Source organism: Rhinatrema bivittatum, chromosome 2 (genome assembly GCF_901001135.1).
Source record: "Rhinatrema bivittatum chromosome 2, aRhiBiv1.1, whole genome shotgun sequence".
Classification (NCBI taxonomy): Eukaryota; Metazoa; Chordata; class Amphibia; order Gymnophiona; family Rhinatrematidae; genus Rhinatrema; species Rhinatrema bivittatum.
The window spans coordinates 193778369-193794294 of record NC_042616.1 but is presented as its reverse complement, the minus strand read 5'-3'; the positions used below and the strand labels follow the sequence as shown (position 1 = coordinate 193794294).

Here is a 15926-nt window from a genome sequence, read left to right as displayed (position 1 = left end):
TGTCATTTTTTAGTTCCTTCAGAACTCTGGGGTGTATACCATCTGGTCCAGGTGATTTACTATTCTTAAGTTTGTCAATCAGGCCTACCATATCTTCTAGGTTCTCCATGATTTGGTTCAGTCCATCTGAATCATTACCCATGAAAACCTTCTCCAGTACGGGTGTCTCCCCAACATCCTCTTCAGTAAACACTGAAGCAAAGAAATCATTTAATCTTTCCGCGATGGCCTTATCTTCTCTAATTGTCCCTTTAACCCCTCGATCATCTAATGGTCCAACTGACTCCCTCAGAGGCTTTCTGCTTCGGATATATTTAAAAAGGTTTTTACTGTGAGTTGTTGCCTCTACAGCCAATTTCTTTTCAAATTCTTTCTTTGGCTGTCTTTTTTTTTTTTTTTGTCAGAATAATTTTTATTGGCAGAAACACAACCAACCAGCCAAGGAAAAACATAACTTGATAAAAATCAATCCCGCACAATGGGGGAACTACAACAATATGGCATACGATATTCCCAGATAACAGTAGCCGCCTAGGCCAGTAGATGCTCTTACATTTAACTTGAAATCACTAGTAACTGTGTGAAGTATGATGTAATATTACTATTCAATACAAAAAGAACATCATATATTATCGCTGTTTTTTTAGATCGTGATACCTCATAGCAAGTAAGGCCTCTTGATTTTTTCAGAGAGTGCTCTTAAAGAAACATGTCACATTTCAAGCGTTTCCCATTAAATGGTTTTACGCTAAAGAGACTTGTTTTTATCGTTGTAATCACAGGTATCAACAATCAGAAACCTTAAGAATATTTTTTCTAAAACTTTTTTTTACTTTTTTAGTAGAATTAGATGCGAACAAATTACTTATCATTATACGCTTGGCTTGCTGTGATGACTGCTTTTCTGAAACATGCTTATGCATTATCCTATTTTCTTCTGTTGGGTCCTTCTTCCAATTTTTGAATGAAGATCTTTTGGCTAAAATAGCTTCTTTCACCTCCCCTTTTAACCATGCCGGTAATCATTTTGCCTTCTTTCCACCTTTCTTAATGTGTGGAATACATCTGGACTGTGCTTCTAGGATGGTATTTTTTAACAATGACCATGCCTCTTGTACAGCTTTTACCTTTGTAGCTGTTCCTTTCAGTTTTTTCCTAACAATTTATCTCCTAGGTCCAATTCCATTGAAGGTCATTTTGCACTCTGAAGACCAAATAGCAGGAAATATCGAGGTTTTTCAAAATACCATTTCTCATAATAGGAGATATTTATGTTGAGGCCAATATTAAAAAAAAAATCAGAAAATGAATAACCTATCCAGTTAAGCAGCTAAGTTATCAGGAATATAAAAAAGTATTCACTTTAGATCAGCACTACTTACCCAGGCTTCTCCTTTGAACATAGCTTGTTAAGGTAAAGTTATCCAGGAACACATTTCTGAATAACTTTAACCCTGCTCTGAGGCACATCTAGCTTAGCCAAATAACTAATTTGGCTAATTCTAAATATCAGTTAGCTGGATAAGTTATTTGGTTAAGTGAACTCTGCCCAGGAATAGCTCTGAAACACCTCCCAGATAATGACTTAGCAAGATACAATTTATCCAGATAAGAGGTCTAGATATTCAAACCTTGATGTTTAACTGGATAACTTGAAAGTTATTCAGATAAAATCCTTTGAATATTGACCCTGAAATGTTTGAGACAAGAAAACCAAATTCATCATGGTCTTAAAAATGATAGTCAAGAGTGTGACGGAGGAATTGCCACCATATAGCCTACATTGAAGCCTCTAATTTCACCCACAGACCTATCCAGAAACACTTATTAACACAAATGCATATATATCTTTTAATCACCTCAATGTAGTTATAAATCTGGGCCTGAACACTGATGCAGGTATGCAACTCCCAATCATTTATTTGGAAGGGATTTTTTAAATTTGTACTTTCAGAGGGCAAATTTCAAAGTCAATTTAACACATTGAACTGTGTTTTATTTACAGAAATGGGAATCTTTAAAGACTGCTTACCCTATAAGCATGTAAAAATATGCGCAGAGAGCCAGTGCACATGTATTTTTACGGGTGGAGTTTGGGCGAAGCTAGCACTTACAAGTATATGCATTTAATTTTGTTGGAAAAAGAATCCGCACAAATTGCAGGTGCAGGTCTGTTTGCATATTTTTCGACTCATTTGTCATAAGAAACTATTTTTCTTTGAATATTGATATAAAGCTTGCAGGTAAAAAATATCCATAGACTTTACAGTTCTGCACAGTTTGCAAGCTCCCTTCCAAAAGTGCTTTACGATAAAAATTGAATTTTAGAAAATTGCTTACCCTATATGCTGGTAAAAATATGTACATAGGACCTCTATGTGTGTACTTGTTATGGTTCTGCCTGTTGTGTTCCTTCCCCTCCACCAAGGGTCCTCACTAAACCCTGCTCCCAGCTGTGCAAGTTACCTCCTCACTGATCTCCTGATGCCTCAGCCCCATCATTACTGAACCTAGCCTGTCCATTCCCTAAGTGCCACTTCATGGCATCACCTCAGTTGCTTGATCTGGCCAGCTTTGACTTGCTTTACTTTGTTTTGTGGCGTACTCAAGCTTCCTGCCTTGCTCTATGGCCTATTTTGGCCTTCTGCCTTGCTCTGTAGCTTCCTTTGGCTTTTTGCCGTGCTCTGGAGCCTTCTAGGTTCTCCTGCATTACTCAGTGGCCTTCTGGGCCTGTCTATTCTGCCTTGTGGCCTTCGGGCCTGTTAGGATTACCTTGTCCTATCTTGTGCCTTGTTGGGCTTTCCTGTTTACTGTTGCATGTTCATTCTAGTCCTTGTCTAGTCCAGTCCCTGTCCAGTACTTTCCTTATCTTGTCCTGCCCAGTCTAGTTCAGTCCCTTGTTTGTTTCCCAGGCCTTGCCTTTATCCTTGGTTCAAGCCCTGCTTGTATCCAACTCCTGCCAGTCCTCAGAACAAGTTTTCCATTCAACGCTGCCTGTTATCCATCCCTGCCTGACCTCGGGTACCAGCCATGCATTTAGCCTTGCCTGTATTCCATCCCTGCCTGTCCTCAGTACCAACCTTATCATCAGTGCCTGGATCCAGCTCCTAATCAGTACCTGGCTCCTGCTTCCAGCCTGTGCCTGAATCCAGCTCCCAGCCTGTACACAGTTCCCAGTCTGTGACTGCTTCAGCCATGATGTTCTACAGAAGGCAAGTCTTACCAGCCCTATAACCTAAGTGCTCAAACTGTGGGTGAGGGGGTTGATTAGGCAGAAGATCTCCATTCCTGCCCTGCAGCTTTGTGCTGCTTGTGCAGGGGTGCTCCTTAATTACAGCCTGCCAGACCATGACAGTACTTTTTCCTGCAGTGTAAAGGGGTGTTCTTGTGGGCGGGATTTGGAATTATGCACATACTTTTGAATTTTCAAAAGTATGGACCTAATTTTAAAAAATATTTCCATGGTTAAAATTGAATTTTCTACATGAAAATGTAACTTACCCATGTAAGTGAGCTTATAGAAAATTGCTACAATATATGCCATTGAATTGCCTATGGGTTATACATATATAAGTGCATTTTCTGTGTGTAGATGGCTTTTGAAAATTGTTATGATAGTATGCTACATTTATGCATGTAACTCCTTTTAAAATTACCTCCATAGTGCATCATTTTTCTTGAAAAGCTACCTGCAGACATTAGCAGGTATAAATGTGTGGGCAGTAGAAGAGAACCAGAAGGCTCATCTGCATACTGCTCCTAGCATTCCCCAAGAGAGGACTCTAGAGGTCACAGCAAGTAATCCAGGGATTGAACTCCACAGCCCCAGCTTCCAGAGGCCCCGCACCCTTTGCAGTAGAAGAGGACCGGAAGGCTCATCTGCATAATGCTCCCAGCATCCCCCGGGAGAGGAGACAGAGGTCACAACAAGAGATCCAGGGATTGAACTCCACAGCCCCAGCTTCCAGAGGCCCCACATCCTTTTCAGTAGAAGAGGACCAGAAGGCTCATCTGCATACTGCTCCCAGTTTCCCCTGGGAGAGGACTCCAGAGGTCACAGCAAGCGATCCAGGGACTGAACACCACAGGCCCAGCTTCCAGAGGCCCTGCACCCTTTGCAATAGAAGATGACCAGAAGTGCATGCCTAACGGCACGTGAATCTAAAACCAATTCATTGAGTGAAGATCAATTTAATGGTGGTTAAAGAGGATTGGTAAGTATATCTTTGGGAAATCTTTGGACTTAGAGCGATTGGAGAAAGATGAAATAGTGGGATTTATTCTTTAGAGTTTGTGTGTGTTTGAGATAATAAGCAAGCCAGAGGTAGTTAATTCTAGTGTCTGTCTTTCACACCCACTCAACCCTTGGGGCGGATTTTAAGAGCCCTGCTCGCGTAAATCCGCCCGAATTTACGCGAGCAGGGCCTTGCGCGCCGGTGTGCCTATTTTACATAGGCCTGCCGGCGCGCGCAGAGCCCCAGGACTCGCGTAAGTCCTGGGGTTTTCGAGGGGGGCGTGTCGGGGCGGGGCCGATCGGCGCGGCATTTTCGGGGCGGGACGCGGCATTTCGGGGGGGGGCCCGGGGGCGTGGTTTCAGCCTGGGGCGGTCCGGGGCATGGCCGCGCCCTCCGGAACCGCCCCTGGGTCGCATCTCGGCGCGGTAGCGGCCTGCTGGCGCGCGGGTATTTACTTCTCCCTCCGGGAGGCGTAAATCCCCCGACAAAGGTAGGGGGGGTTTAGACAGGGCGGGGGGGGGGGGGGTGGGTTAGGTAGAGGAAGGGAGGGGAAGGTGAGGGGAGGGCGAAAGCGAATTCCCTCCGAGGCCGCTCTGATTTCGGAGCGGCCTCGGAGGGAACGGAGGTAGGCTGCGCGGCTCGGCGCTCACCGGCTACATGAAATCGGCAGCCTTGCGCGCGCCGATCCAGGATTTTAGCAAATATGCGCTGCTACGCGCGTATCTACTAAAATCCAGCGTACTTTTGTTTGCGCCTGATGCGCCTACAAAAGTACGCGAAGGCGCGCTGTTTTAAAATCTACCCCTTGATTTTTAGGCAGGAGACACTTTCTCATTAAAAATCAATCAGGCTCTTATCTAAATTATAGTATTGTACCAGCCCTAATTGAAAGCTTAATTATCCCCTTGTAGGACACTAGCTAGTAGTAGTTAGTAAGTTCACCTGTAAATTTAAAGTACTCTGATTCCAACTCCCTTAGTATCCTAAACTTAAGTAGCAGTTTAATTAGTAAATTAATTAGTAAATACACCTGTAAATTTAAAGTACTCTAATTCCAACTCCCTTAGTATCCTAAACTTAACTAGGAACTCAACAAAATTAAGATGAAGGCAGCAGTCCAGCAGCAACAGGGGGGGGGGGGCTTTCCAGTCTTTTGCATTGAGTGTCACATGTATGATTTTTTTACCCGCCGTTGAGAGATTGTATGTGTGCACTCGGTGCAAAGAGCTTCTGGCTCTCAGGGAATGAGTACAATCTCTGGAGGCTAGAGTGGCAGACTTGGAGGAGCTGAAGCAGACAGAGAGGTATGTTGATGAGACCTTCAGGGACATAGTAGCCAAGTCTCAAATCCAGTCTGGCAGCCCCAGTGCTGTCTTGGATCAGAAAGGTCTCCCAGTTGGAGAACATCACCCTGATGTTGCAGGAAGTGATCCTGTAGTAAGGACCTGCTCTCCAGGTAATGTATTGTCCTCTCACACTGAGGACAAGTCTCCCAGGGCTACTGCCCAGGAGGGAAGGGTTAGGCAGGCCATCATAGTTGGTGCTTCAATTATTAGAAATTAAGATAGCAGGGTGGCTGGTGTACATGAGGACCGCCTAGTAACTTGCTTGCCTGGTGTGAAGGTGGGAGACCTCACGTGTTACATAGATAGGATAATAGACAGTGCTGGGGAGGAGCCAGTGTCTTGGTACATGTGGGCACCGACCTAGGAAAATGTGGAAGAGAGGTTCTGGAGGCCAAATTTAGGATTTTAGGTAGAAAGCTGATATCTAAAACCTCTAAGGAGGCATTATCTGAAATTCTTCCTGTTCCATATGCAGGTCCCAGAGGCAGGCAGAGCTCCAGAGTTTCAATGCGTGGATGGTGCAGGGCCATCCATTGGTCCTACCATGTGATGGGCTGGCCAATGGCACAGATAGCCCCTGTCACATGGTAAGGGCAAAGGGCCATCGGTGCCATTTTGATTAGTGGCAGCTGATGGTCCGAGAGCGGGAGATCACTCCCGGGACCCCCGCTGGGCAACCAGGTACCTTAAAAACTTTGGGGGGTCAGGAGGGTGGGGGATTCAAACTAATTGTTTTAAGGGTCAGGGTGGGTTTGGGGGTTGTTTTTGTGTGCCCTTTCTTCCCGCCCCCCCCCCCGAAAATGATAAGAGAACCCCACGAAAAATGTTGTGGGGTTTTCCTATCGGGTTTGGGGGCCCCCCGAATTCTGACGAGTTTGAAAATATTGTCCGATATTTTCAATCATCAGAAAAATGATTCACATCCCTAGTAAAGAGTACTTATCTCACTACCAAAAGCTACATCTCAAAATGGACTCAGCGTCTCAATTGTCTCTTCACAGGAACATAGGAAGCTAAGCCGACGCTCACATCTCATTAAATATCCAAATCTCATATGATGTAGGGAAAGATGAGTTTAGAGAGGGCTTTTCATAGTTTTTAACTAAAAATCTGGGATATAGCACTGGTAAAGGGCTGCTTCTGAACTTCTCTGTGCTGTAATGGTCTTACTCACTGTACCAGAAGGATAGAGGCAGTGACATTGTTGCTTCTTTTGATTTTTCACTTCACTCAGGGAGGGTCAGGGTAGGAGACAATGTGGAGATTGAAGCAGTGCTAGTGACATTTTTGTCTCTCTCTGGATAGCAGTGAGGCAAGAGCATACTGATAGACTGAAGAGAAAAGTCTTGCCAGGTTGCCAGTCTTTTTAGTTCAGTTAGTGTTTATCATTTTTTTTGTGAGTGGATTGGGAAAAGAATAAGTCCTCTGGATCTAAGATCTCTTGAAGATGTCAAGAAATTTAAAACATCTTTTAAAGAATTTTTGCTTGCCCGTGCATTTAATGTTTAAAATCGCGGAGAGAAGTTCTTGATATATGACATCTGATGTTTCAGCAATTTGGTTTTATTTATGTTGGGGTTTTTTTAATTTTTGTTTTTAATTTTTATTATGACATGAATTATTATCGTTATGATTTATGATATTTGGTTTCTGTGAAACCATGTGTTTGTAATGATTGATTTTATGTATGTAATTATGTTCATCACCTAGGCCTTTGTTGTGTTAGGCGTTTAATAATTTTTTTTTAAATGAAAAAAATGAAAATGAAATAAGTCAGCCTAAATGTCTCTGGTGTGTGAATGACACAGCTTTCCATACTGTGAGTGTTGGTACAGTTACAGTATCAATAAATACATTCATTTGTAATATACAAATCCCCATTAGGCAGTACACTTCAACAAATTCCGTAATGTCAGGAATAGGGAGAAGAGGGAATAGTAGCCTAGGCAGGGGAAGAGGAATTAGCAGAGAGCAAGTCCTGCCTAGTAGCAGAAATAAAAAAAGGCAGTCCTGCTCTTAAATTTAAGACAGACTTTGTAGGTAAGGAAATGAAGGCATTCAAGGCAGATGCAATTGAAATTTGGAAAGCATGTGCCATTGCTGCCTGTTCTTCTCCCTTTTTTAGGGGGACGGGGTAAAAAGTGGAAGAGTAACCCAGGGCAGAGGAATGGATAGTTACAGCAAAAATGCATCAGCCAATACCAGCAGCATGTTCCTCCACATTGGTTACTGCTTCTGAGGCAATGGAGGCAGTATTTTCAACAAACTGATTCTGAGTAACAATCTTGTCTTGAATACCCTGAATCAGAAATTGAAGAGCTAGTGGCTGAAGAAAGTTTGTCAGGATTAGTCATTAGCATCTTAGCCTCCAGTGGGGTGATGGAGATAGATGATGATACTGATGGTGATAAGAGCAACCCCCAGGAAGAGCTGCTAGTACAGGTATAGACTGTGAGTGATGCCCCTGGCATTTTTCCTCAGGGGTCCATCTACTTCATCATCTCCAGTGCCAGCATCAGCTCCCAGGGATGTAAAAAAGAGATTGAAGAAGACAACCCTGATCTTGAGGTACTTTAAAGTGAAAGAGGACCCATGTTTTTCCCAGCATATTCACTACAGTAAGGATAGCAGTAGAGAGAAGCAAGTTGAGAGTGTGACAAATGCTGGTGTACAGCATCACCTGCAGAAGCAGCACCTTCTAGCATTAGTACCAGAGGAGGGTGGTAGTACTAGCCTGAGAACCCCTTCCTCCAGTCAAAGTAAAATCCAGAAGAAAGGATTTGAAAAAGGAAAGATGTTTCCACAAGCTGATCCCATGCCCCCTTCCAGCAGACAGGTGGCAGCATATCAACCTTTTCCAAGTGTCTCAGCGGCAATCTACCACAGATGAAAATGGTTGGTTTCCCATAGCACTATCCTGTGGCAAGAAGCAGGCAGCATCCAAAGTAGTAATGAGGAGTATTGGAGAATCAAGTACCCTGGATGACCAACCCCTGCATGTAGTGGAAAATATGAGCTTCATTTGTCTGCTCCATGTGTTAACCCCCTATTATTACAAAATCTCTATCAGGACAACATTTAGTAGACTGGTTATCCCCACAGGGGTAGATTTTAAAAAAATGCGCGTTCGCATACTTTTGTTGGCGCACCAGGCGCCAACAAAAGTATGCTGGATTTTATAAGATACGCGCGTATCTTATAAAATCCTGGATCGGCGCGCGCAAGGCTGCCGATTTTGGGCAGCCGGCATGCGCCGAGCCGCGCAGCCTGCCTCCGTTCCCTCTGAGGCTGCTCCGAAATCGGAGCGGCCTCGGAGGGAACTCTCTTTCGCCCTCCCCTCACCTTCCCCTCCCTTCCTCTACCTAACCTACCCACCCGGCCCTATCTAAACCCCTCCCCCACCTTTGTCCACGGATTTACGCCTCCCGGAGGGAGATGTAAATCCACGCGCGCCAGCGGCCCGCTGGCGCGCCGTGACATGACCCGGGGGCGGTTCTGGAGGGCGCAGCCACGCCCCCAGACTGCCCCGGGCCGAAACCACGCCCCCGAAACGCCCCCGAAACGCCGCGTCCCGCCCCCAAAATGCCGCGTCAATCAGCCCCACCCCCGACACGCCCCCGACAAAAAACCCCGGGACTTACGCAAGTCCCGGGGCTCTGCGCGCACCGGCAGGCCTATGGAAAATAGGCGCGCCGGCGCGCAAGGCCCTGCTCGCGTAAATCCGGGCGGATTTACACGAGCAGGGCTTTTAAAATCCGCCCCACTGTGTACAACCAGTGCCATAGTTGCATCCAGGAGCAGCTGGCTAAGGCAGAGGGGGGTAGAGGCATTTCAACCGTGCACCAGAGGCCTTCTCAACAGCCCTTAAGTAAGACAAGCCCACTTGGCTGAAGCCAGAGAGTCTGCTTTCTCAGTGGCAGCCACTAATTTCAGGAACTTGCTTCCAGAGGTATTATGCTTGATTGACTCAAAGGCTTTCAAATCAACGTTAAAAACTCATTTATTCAATCAAGACTTTGAATAAATACTTCAGCAGGAATGCACAACAAGACTTATCTGTTTAAGACCATGGATTGGATTTCTATTATGTAATTAGAAATTGTTTTCTTAATTATATAAGTTATTTGTAAATCACTTAGGTATTAGTAAGCAACAAACAAATAAATAAATAAATGTCTGGCCCTATGAGAATGTTACACATGCTTACCTCTCCCTGATGGCACAGTGGTGGGACCTGACTAAGGGAGGGATAAGCAGAGTGCAGGTGGACTGTATACATGTTAAGGTTAAGCGGTGTTTGGGTGGATCCTTGGGTACTGCGGCAGATGACCATGCCCACGGGGAGGAGCCCCGTGAGGAGCCACAGTACTAGGCTAGACTCAGAATGCACAAACACAGTTAGATATTTATTATACAGCTTGAGGAGTACCACCAGAGATGGCAGTAGTGAGGCAGTCTGGTAGTAGCAGTCTCAGGGACCTCGGCAGAGGTCCCTGAGACTGCTACTCTGCCGAGGGCTACCTCGGCAGAGGTAGCCCTTCTCACTCCGTTGATATAGGAAGGTTCCGAAGCAGGTTTCCCAGCAAGGAAGTACTGTGGATGAGATAGACTGAGAGTTAGAGTACTCACTAGGTGTTTGCTGTAGGTATGCAATTCCACCAGGTTGAAGAAGATAGTGTAGGCACCGAGCAGGAAGAGCAGGCCCTTGAGGAGCGAGTACCTGTTCCCTATAAGGCACCTGAAATAAAGCAGTGGGCCCCTGAGGAGAGGCTACCCAGGTTAGCAGTAACACCGAAGGGCAGAGAGAGAGCTTCCAGTGGCATTTGGTTTTACACAAATTATTACATCTTCTACTCATATGGCCAACCATATCTTAGATCTATTGTTTTATAGACTTGGATATGATCCCTTGTGCTGTGGCATGGTTGATGCAGCCTAATAGGTGAACCTACTAGGACCTCACTGACAGCTGATGGACATGCCTTTACTGGGACTGGAGCTGGGTCTTCACATAAACCAGCCCCATCCACTGCAGGTTGAGCCCTTGAGTTCCAGGGGCTGGCAGGGCTTAGTTGAATATTCCATAAGGAGTGGTCAGATAGTCAAGATACATGCAGAGGTTCAGGGCCCGCTTTGAGTAGGCAGGATCTGGGTCCAGGCCAAGGTTGGGGCAGGCAGCGAGAATCAGTATCCGGTTCCAGGCCAAGGACAGGGCAGGCAGAAATCCAAAGAAGAAGTCAATGTCTGTAGCAGAGGTCAGTATTAGGCAGCAGGAAAGAGAGTAGTCAGGTTTGAAGCAAGGGTCAAAGCCAGGGGTCAGGCAAGGACAAGCAGACAAGGCATGATAAGGTACTGGGATAGGACACAAGCTGGATAATCAAGCTGGGCAAGGCAAGGTTATTTTTCGCATTGCAAGATGCATATGCAAATTTTCAAAATTTAGTCAAAGGGGATGAGTTTATGAAAATGAGGGGTGTTTAACATTGCGTGTGATAGCATAACACACACTTTAATGCCGGAAATAACTACACCTTTTTTCCTGGTGTTATGGCATCCCATTATGGGCAGGAGAGGGAGAGGGAGTGAAGTGGAGTGGAGAGACAGAGAGAGAGAAAGAGAACATTAGGGGTGGCACACGTATAAGTCAGCTATTTATACCACTGTAGGAGGGTCAATTAGTAACTCGAGGTGAGGTTTTGCTGGTGGTCTAGGGTTTGGGGGCAGTTTTATATGCACAGTCAGAGATACAAACAGCAAAGTACATATCAGTGATGCTTTCATGTGATTTGGAGTGAGGAAAGGGACAAAAAGATGAGATTTGTACAATGTACTCTCACCCTAGCTTGATAGCAACTCCTTCTCTTTCTCTCTCCCTCTCCCCTCTCCCTCCCTTTTTTTATCGTGGGCGCTATTCATTTGAAATTTATAGCAAAATGATGAATCGAGGCCTTAGCCAGATAGTAGGACCCCTCCCCAAATGCCCCCAAATTGCCCCTTTCCTATCTGGCTAAATTATAGCCGGATACTAACATTAGAGATGTGTGTTGTTTAAGGTTTTCAGGTCAGGCTGCGGTTCGGGCGCCTTGTGGAAAATGTCATTTTCCTGCAGCTTGTTTTTTTTTTTTTTCTGTGATTTTAAATGAATATCTGATTATGGTGACCAAAAATCAGATATTATAAGGGCAAATAGGGAGAGGAATAAGAACATAAGATATGCCATACTGGGTCAGACCAAGGGTCCAGCAAGCCCAGTATCATGTTTCCAACAGTGGCCAATCCAAGTCACAAATACCTAGCAAGTACCAAACAGATAAATCACAAGCTACTTTTGCTTATTAATTAACGTAATAGCAGTTTATGGATTTTTCCACTAGGAACTTATCCAAACCTTTTTAAAACCCATTTATGCTAACTTCTGTAACCAAATCCTCTGGCAATGAATTCCAGAATTTAACTATGCACTGAGTGAAAAAGAATTTTCTTCAATTTGTTTTAAATGTGTTACTTGCTAACTTCATGGAGTGCCCTCTGGTCCTTCTATTATCCGAGAGAGTAAATAACTGATTTACATTAACTTGTTCAAGACCTTTCATGGTTTTGTAGAATTCTATCATATCCCCACTCAGTCATTTCTTCTCCAAACAGAACAGCCCTAAATTCTTTAGCCTTTCCTCATAGGGCAGCCATTCCATGTCCCTTATCATTCTGATCGCCTTTCTCTGCACTTTTTCCAGTGCAGCTATATCTATATCCTGTTGGAGAAGTGGTGACCAGAATTGCACATAGTATTCAAAGTGTGGTCTCACCATGGAGCGATACAGAGGCATTATGACATCCTCCATTTTATTTGCCATTCCCTTCCTAATAATTCCTAACATTGGGGTAGATTTTCAAAGGGTTATGTGTAATATACGCGCGTAACCCCTGAAAACCTATTCCTGCGTGCGCTGAGCCTATTTTGCATAGGCTCGGCGGCGTGCACAAGCCCCAGGACGCGCCTATGTGCCGGGGCTTTGAAAAAAAGGGCGGTTTGGGGGCAGGGCCGGAGGCAGGACAGCGGTCTGGGGGCGGTCCTTGAGTGGTTCCGAGTCCTCCGGCACAGCGGCCATGCCGGAGGTTCGCACGCCGGCAGCCGGCCAGCGCGCGCAAGATACACCTTCAAGAGGCAGGCGTAAAAAATAAAATATGGTTGGGGGGGGGGATTTAGGTAGGGCTGGGGGGTGGGTTAGATAGGGGAAAGGAGGGGAAGGTGGGGGGGACCGAAAGAAAAGTTCCTTCCAAGGCCGCTCTGATTTCGGAGCGGCCTTGGAGGGAACGGGGAAAGCCATCGGGGCTCCCCTCAGGCTCGGTGCACGCATGGTGCACAAGTGGCTGACAAGTTCAATGTATTATCCACTATGATGCCTAGATCTCTTTGCTGGGTGGTAACTCCTAAAATAGAACCTAACATTGTGTAACTATAGCAAAGTTTATTTTTCCCTATATGCATCACTTGCACTTGTCCATGTTAAATTTCATCTGCCATTTGGAAGCAGAAAAACTTGGAAGCAGAAAAGCTTAACTGATATTTCCCCTTATAAGTCCCTGGTGTGAGACCTCATTTGGTATACCAGTTGGAGTTAGTCCAGAGGGTGCCTGTTAAAGTAGTCAGTGGGCTTTGCTTTAAAGCATATGGGGACAGTCTTAAAGCTTAAAAGGTGAATATGAAAAGCCCAGCCTGTCGACAATATTTTAAAAAGTGCCATATGTGCATGTAAATAATGTGGCACATCTAAAAAATTTCCAAAAAGAGGCAGGGCATAGGTTTGGTCTGAGCAGGGGCATGGGCATTTCAGGGCCTGGCCTAGAGATGCGTGTAAATACTTACATGCCTCAGCTCCTATCAAAGTCCCCTGCTGCATAACTTTACTTCTGCTATGGATGACATGTAAGTCATAAAATAAAAGCATCGAGCCATTTCTTAGGGGTTTAAAGGGTCTAGGTAACTGGCGGGAGTATAGTTTATCCAACCAGGGGGGATTGGAGGAATGAGCTGTTAACTGCGCGAACTGGTAATGTGTGAGCATGTGCCCCTTTTAAAATCCTGCAACTTACGCAGTAGAAGCGGGATTTACACACTCATGCACATGCCCACTTAAAATTTGGCACATATGTGTATGTGGCCAGCCTATTTTATAACATGCATGCATATATGCGCACATGATATATAATAGCTGCATTGCTGACCACAGGATGACACATGCACGCAAATGTGCACCTGCGCATTGGTTTGAAAGTTACCATCTAAATGTATATGCTAGATGAAAGGCAAGATAAGAATGACATAATAGAGATATTTAAATACCTCCAAGGTTTCTATACAAAGGAGACTCTAGATTGAGGGTGTTACGAGCGCGGCCTCCGGCAGCTGTTAAGAACCGAGGGTTTGGAGGCCTTTGGCTACTGTTTCGAGCGTGGAGGCGTGGTCATTTCTAAAGCAGGTGATGTGAGCCCTTGGGCCACGGCATGACTCAGGGAGGAGACCCAAGACACACCGCAGGAGGTGAGCTGGTACGAGCATGGGTAATGAGGAGCAGAATAAGACTAAAGCGAAGACAAGGTCTGACCCTCTACCTGACCTGCATGCCCCAGGATAACCAACAACGTAATGTTGATCAATGAACAGTTCTCCGACCGTTCCAAGCCCTTTTGGACCTGCCGCTGGGTATGGCAACAGGCAGCAGGTCGGACAGAGGATGAGGGCAGACGGAGTCCTTAGAACACAGAAGACTTTGGATGAAGACTCAGGCGAGGACACTGTAGATGAAGACTCAGGCGAGGACACTGTAGACGAAGGCAAGGATCAAGGCACTGTAGATGAAGGCAAGGATCAAAGTACTGGGTCGAGACTGCGACGCAGCGCGCCCTACACAGTCCACCCACGGGACTGGTCGCAGACCACCTGGGCTCGAAGCAGACTCTAGGAGAGACAGTGGAAGCTGATACCGGAACATGACAAAGATACTGAAGACGCCTGCACCGGTGCATGCCCTACACAGTCCACCCATAGGACTGGTCACAGACCATGCTGGTACGGAGCAGGTTCGAACAGAGTTTTGACATGGATGGATGTGAATTGCAATAGGCTCCAAAGACCAGGACAAGACTCAAGCACAGGATTCACGATTCTCAAGGATAAAAACTTAGGACTGAAGCAGAAATCTTCCGGAGGGTTGCACTGCAGAGAAGAGGATGGCCTTTGTACCGTGAGGCACCCTACACAGCCCACCCATGGGACTGGTCGTGGACCACGACAATGGCAAACCAGGAAAGTGGACATCAAGGGACCAAGGCATGGAGGTAGAGGCGAAGACAAAGGCATCAGGAAGGACATCGGACATCAGGAGGTACAAGCGAAGGACAACAGGAACAGGAAGACGTCTGAAGACACGGACGAAAAACATCAGGAACCTGAAGACATCTGGAGGCACAGACGAAGGATATCCGGAACATGAAAACAACTGAAGACCTGGATGAAGGACATCAGGAACATGAAGACGAAGCTGTCAAAGCAGGAGAAGATCACTGAGGACCTGGACTGGAGAGAAGACACAGACGAATGTGGAACCCGATCCGATGGCCAGAAGTGACTGAAGAGGAACCCTTATATATATAGCTGAAGTAGGAAGCTGTCATCAGGTGGAGTCCAGGGCATATCTGGCCGCGGGCTCTTTAAATGAAGTGAAAAGGCGTGCGCTGGCACCTAAGAGGAAGCAGGAAGAGGAACCAGCACCAGGGACAGCGGTGTCCCCCTGCTCGCTGACACAGATGCAGAGAAAGGCAGGCTGGCTGCAGGCACCGACAGGGTCAGCCTCCCTGCTGGTCGAAGACCCCGGCAGTGGTGAGGACATCTCCCTGCCGTCTGAGGACCCCAGGAGGAGCGTCGGGGAACCGGACCGGCATCGGCCGTGTGGGAAGGCTCCCAGCTGTTCAGCCCTGCCGAGCAGGGCCGAGGACGTCTGCAGAGGATCCCGGAGGGAGCGGCAGGCTTGCCACGAAGGAAAGGCATCAGCGGCCCGACTGGCCGCAGGAGGTAGGGGATCTGTTCATGCTCCTCATGGGCAGGTTCACAACGGAGGGTCATGTGATGAGGTTGAAAGGGATAGACTTAGGAGTCCTCTAAAGAGATATTATTTTACAGAGATGGTAGTGGATGCATGGAGCAGGCTCCCTGTGGAGATGGTGGAGGGAAGGAGTATCTGGATTCAAAAAGTATGGGATAAATAAACACAGGGGATCTCTGAAGAAAAGGAAGGGATTGTAAAACTGAATAGTTGGTGTTGATGGGCAGATTAGGTAGGTCTTG

General features: G+C 46.1%; 1 protein-coding gene across 1 annotated transcript in view; it reads left to right on the top strand.

Annotated features, from left to right (window-relative positions):
* Positions 1 to 15926, top strand: part of LOC115083247 (diacylglycerol kinase beta-like) — a 316290-nt gene that overhangs the window by 283751 nt on the left and 16613 nt on the right. The gene's annotated exons all lie outside the window — the stretch shown is intronic.